This window comes from Anas platyrhynchos, chromosome 4 (assembly GCF_047663525.1).
Source record: "Anas platyrhynchos isolate ZD024472 breed Pekin duck chromosome 4, IASCAAS_PekinDuck_T2T, whole genome shotgun sequence".
Classification (NCBI taxonomy): domain Eukaryota; kingdom Metazoa; phylum Chordata; class Aves; order Anseriformes; family Anatidae; genus Anas; species Anas platyrhynchos.
The window spans coordinates 73,129,120-73,134,885 of record NC_092590.1 but is presented as its reverse complement, the minus strand read 5'-3'; the positions used below and the strand labels follow the sequence as shown (position 1 = coordinate 73,134,885).

The 5,766-nt window shown below is 32.6% G+C and overlaps 1 long non-coding RNA gene across 2 annotated transcripts in view; it reads left to right on the top strand.

Moving 5' to 3' along the window:
- The window catches only part of LOC119716781 (uncharacterized), a 65,369-nt gene that overhangs the window by 22,154 nt on the left and 37,449 nt on the right, over nt 1-5,766 (top strand). The window lies entirely within an intron of this gene.

The window sequence follows — 5,766 nt, the reverse complement described above, 5'->3', positions numbered from 1 at the left end:
CCATTCCTCCTGGGATTAATGGAACAGCATCAGTCAGAAATCCACCAAAAGTGGGAGTTCAATGAGACTGAACAAAAAGTTGATTTGAAAAGTGCAAATAACTGAGAAAAAAAAAAAAAAAAAAAAAAAAAAAAAAAAAAAAAAAAAAAAAAAAAAAAAAAAAAAACTTTAGGGAAGTTCTGAAAATAAGTGGAGGGAAAGTTTCTGCCTTTCTTTTCTCAAATGCAAGATTCCCTTTGTAGCATTTTTTCCTAATTAAAACACATGAAAGAAAATAAATTTTAAAAGCTTGTCAAAACAAAATACTACAAACACTGGGGTGGAAAATGGAAAAGAATGAACTGCAGATAAACAGCCTTAATCACAGCTCTTAACTGTATACTGGCACGTGTTCAGTGTTACAAGGTTAGTTTACCAATTTGAATGGAATGCGATGAAATCACATATTAAATAATAAATAAAGAACTAGAAAAATAAATTCATAAGACTTAGGAAAAAAATAATAAATAATAAATAATAAAAGGTCAAGAAGTTTTATTTAGGTAGACTAAAATCACAGTTTTTCCTATGTTAAAATATCTTGTAATTCCACTGATTAATATTCTAGGGAAGAAACATCTCTGTCAAAGTTTCATTATGCTATACTGTGAAAACATCCACATGTATCTTACTAAGTTTGCAGTCCACCTTCAGCCAAACCAGAGAAGATCTGAGTTATGTTCCTAATATTTACAAGGTTAGAAATAAAGCATATTTTAAAATGTGTATGTCTGCACACATGAAATGAGATGGCTAATTTTAAAATGCTACCTTCTAGAAAATCCTTCCAGGGGCAAAAACATTTCTGTAGGAATTAAACAGAATGATTTCATATATAATTAAAACTCTGAAATAATTGCTTATTTACCAAATTTGACCTTGGTACTTAGTGGTAACAAAAGATGTAATATCTCCTTTGTCCATCCATTATAAACACACATCAAACATTACGGAGGGAGCATCTGGTTTTAAGAGGCACTTACTTTGGAATGACAGACTCAGACATGTAATGAACTGAAGTGATACATTTTCATTTCTATTACTGGCCTTCACAATTATCATCAGTATCTCTATAGTGTGGTTTTCCTATTCTGCCAAACAAACCATATTTCTGTTAATTATATGGCTAAATTAGTCATTCCAAACTTAATACCTCCTAAAGCCATCAGCAGATGTTCCCTTTATAATCGTTGATGTCATTCTGTAAATGATTGAAAAGGAGACGTTAAATGGAGTGCTATGAGTAAATGCTAACTTTGGCCTTCCTCTTATCTAACTTTAGCTGTCTAACAGCGTAGCATCTGGCCTGCCTCAGTCAAACTGACTGTCTCCATAGACAGTGGTACTTCCAAAAGTACAAAGAACCTCATCCTATTAAAAAAAGAAAAAAAAAAAAAAAGAAACTCATCCTATTAAAAAAAAAAAAAATCCTAAAAATACATAGAAGAAACTCTAAGCTGCCTACAGAGGCAGCCTGATTGTTGAGTCTAGGCTAAGCTGCTACATTTGAAACAGCAAACAGATGAGATTGATGTTGTCCTTTACTTAAATATGGTAGCAAGCTGCAAGATTCAGATCTTAGCTTCTGCTGGTCTTGTGTTATGTTTCATTGAGATCAGAAACTTGTCCACTGTTGTCAGGAGAAAAAGGATATGAAAAGAATGTTGCTGTCATCTACTTCCACAGAATGGCCTCCCAGTCAAGTACCACAGTCACATGAAGTCAGGGAGAAATATTCTCTGGCTGATGACAATTATTTTAAAGTCAAAATCAACCACAATAAAGTAATCTTGCTTATGAGATCAATATGAATATTTAATGCAATACATTTAAATCATGGGGGGCACAGATAGACCAGAAAGGCAATAGAAAGAAAACGGATTTTGCTGGCCTTTCAGTTGCATCTTTAAGTATATCGTGTTTCTTTTTCTATTTACTTCCTTGCTGCTCTATCAATCTGTACCACAATTTACTATGGAATGAATCTGCAGGAGAAAAAAAAAATTACTGTTTTCCCTCTAAATAGCTATCAGCATGTCCTTTCTCTATAAATCCTAGTGAGATCCCTGGTGGTGGCATAACTGTTAACAAATACAGAAAGTGATATGGAATAGCTCCATTTCCCCAGCATATTAAAACTACAGTTGTCAGCATTTAATGTCTCTGATATCCTTAACCCCCTACAAGTTGTAGAATTAGCTAAAGCTTTGCCTCCAGGTATCCCATCAGGATGCTCCAATACAGAGATTTACATTCAGTGTAACTCTCTAGGAGTAAAATATCTTTTTTGACATACTTAATGCGTCATAATAACTGCAAATTTATTGTATCAGGCATTAACCATTTTCTCCTTCATACATGCCTGGAGCAAGGAGGCAACATCACTATTACCATAAGTATGCAACACTGAATGAACAAATATGTAGAAGCCTTACTGCATGCTTCAATCATTTACATTATTTTTAAATGATATAATTTTAAAATATGTTCTTTTTAGAGTCATAAATGAGAATGGAACAGATGGTTAGAACTTAATTTAGAGTAATTTGTCTATTAAAATACACTGCATTGCCAGTGAGTCTTCATTATAACAGTAACTCATTACAAGGGAGTTGTAATTTATTGGGTAGACTGCAAGGTATTGGACCTTTAGGAAAAGTTTACAATCTTAGAGGACTCACTAGGAGAAGTGAATGCAGATGAGTATTTTAATATAAGATTTTTGAGTGGAAAAAAAAAAAAAAAAGAAGGAAGGAAGGAAGGAAGGAAGGAAGGAAGGAAGGAAAGGAAGGAAGGAAGGAAGGAAGGAAGGAAGGAAGGAAGGAAGGAAGAAAAAGAGAGAGAGAAAGAGAGAGAGAGAGAGAGAGAGAGAGAGAGAGAGAAAGAAAGAAAGAAAGAAAGAAAGAAAGAAAGAAAGAAAAAGAAAGAAAGAAAGAAAGAAAGAAAGAAAGAAAGAAAGAAAGAAAGAAAGAAAGAAAGAAAGAAAGAAAGAAAGAAAGAAAGAAAGAAAGAAAGAAAGAAAGAAAGAAAGAAAGAAAGAAAGAAAGAAAGAAAGAAAGAAAGAAAGAAAGAAAGAAAGAAAGAAAGAAAGAAAGAAAGAAAGAAAGAAAGAAAGAAAGAAAGAAGGATTTGAGCTAAGATTCTAGATAAGATTCTTGAGCTAAGGTCCTTTCAGACTTCCCATCATTCCTAGACAAAAAAAATATTCACATAAAAAACAACAACAAAACTTTCTTTATATAGTTTTATCAATGAATCTCTTAGTTTACACTGACTTTAGCTATTTGTCATGTACAAAATTACTCTTTCTCATTACAGCAACAAATACATTTGTATAAGTAATTACTTAGAAGTATTTTGAATAAGAAGATGATACATATTGGAATTCATTGATGTATTGTTCTCTGTGTTAGAAGTTTATTTTAAAGTTGTTGTGTTGTGTTTTGTTGTTGTTGTTGTTGTTTTTAATGCAAAATCTCAATAACACTTTGAATGTTTTCAGTCTATGCTTGCATCAATTTTATGTTAATTATCTATCTTCAGGGGAAAGGAATGAGCAACAAAGAACACATGGGATATAATAATTTAGGCTAATCCAAGCTAAAGATTATATAAGGGACTTTTAAGGGACATAGAATATAGAAAGCATATGTTTCTTTTAGAGAAGTGCTGATATAGTCAAACTAACATCAAGTGAAATAAATGTTTTGTGTTTTCATATACCTTCCACATGTCTAAATTATTTTTTTTTATTCCAGAAAGAAGATTCTTGTGTAATTGTGATGAGAATACTGAAAATTTTTCTTTAATATATAGCAGTTATTCAAAAAATTGTCAGTAAACAGTTACGAACAAAATGATGAATAATAATACTAAAGCAATTATGAAACATGCATTACCTAACTTTATACATATTCATATAAATATATGTATGTATATATGTATGCATCTGTATAACTCCTTTTTTGGAAATGCAGTGTTCATGTTGGTTGTGGACTAGCAGCAATAAGAGAACACTGGCAAAATATTAAAAAACTGCACTATTATGAAAATCTTGTAAATATTTAATTGTGATGAAACATTAGAATAACTGATGTGGAATGGTGCTAGGGCCACAAGACAAGTTCACAGCCCACCCACAAGTCTGAGGAGATGCAAAACCATAACTCTCAATTCTGAATGAAGACCATAATCCTACGTTCCTGGCTAGTTTGGTATTCTCCATCTGTCTTGTTAATACATGCTACTCCATGAAACAACGCAAGAGTCAATGGGACTAAAACAAGTATGGTTATATATATACTGGTTAGTGAATAATACTGATGCACCATAATATCTGCAAATTTAATGTATCAAGTATTAGCCATCTTCTCCTTCATACGTGCCTGGAGCAAGGAGGAAACAGAAACTTGGGACAGAAGAGTCCTGAACTCTGGTCTGCTCCCAACATCACTTAAGCATTTTTTCCACAGCTGTATAATGCCTTAGAAACATTCACATCTCCAAAGGCAATTTCTGATTGAGATATTTTAGAACTACGCTACTGATGAAGACCTGCTGTGAGAGGTCTAATTTTCTACTCTTATATGAATGTGTTTTATTTGATGTAAACAAGATATTCTGCTTTCCAAAATGACTGCATAAATTAAAGCTTTGCTCTGTTTAGAACACATGCAAATATGACTGGCAATATGGGAGGAAAAAAAAAAAAAAAGAGAGAGAGAGAGAGAGAGAGAAGAAGAAGAAAAGAAATAAAAATCCATCCTACAAGGCTAGGTTTGTTTTAAAACAAGACACTAACTAAACTTTACATAATACTAGTTTCAGCTGATAACAAGAGCCTCATCTTCTGGATTGTATAAAACCAGACAAAGCATTAGAGAATGGAATGAACAAGATAACATTCTATGATTTCGCCTTCTCAGATTGCTCTGAAGCTTGCCAAATATGCATCTTCCCAAGCCTGTGCCAAAACCTGAATAAGTGTCTAATGTTCCTCATGGCTTACATCTCATTTACAAACCATATTTTATAAATATTAGTAGATATGTTTTATCTTTTGACAAATATCCAACCAATTACCAAAGTGTAAGACATAAGTGATGACATTTGGTACTACAATAAGAGAAATCATTTGCAAATTTTGTATGTAGTATTGACTCTTAATTTCTAAGCAGAAATGAGCAAATAAAAACATGCAAACCCCAGACACTAGAACTTGATTAACTATGAAAAATAGTCAATTTCTGACTGTTAGGAATAAAATTTCAAGTCATTCCTTGATATGTGCAAACTGTTTTAAGATAAGACCTAACTTTTGAAAACGTATGAAAATTAAGAGTCAGAAATCTACTCATATATCCCATTTTGGAGTTAACTCCTAGCTGCTCACCAAAGCACTCTGACTTTTGAGAGATGCAGCAGTTGTTTCCTATTTTTCTGTTGGACATATAAAAGCAAATATCCCTCACAATGAAATTATATTTCTCCCTGTTGATTACAAAGGGAGTTTAGAGTGAGTAGCTAAAGCTTTACTATCTAACTTCTGAGCTTCTACATTTCTGTGAAAGTAATTCCATCCAAGACTTTTTTTTTTTTTTAATTTGATTATGTTATGTCTTCCTTGCAGTATGTCTACATGCTATCTTTAAATGACCCATTTTGTTGTGGCATTAAGTCTGATGTAAGCTAATTCCCTCTACCAGGAATTGTCATGCTAGTTCTGTC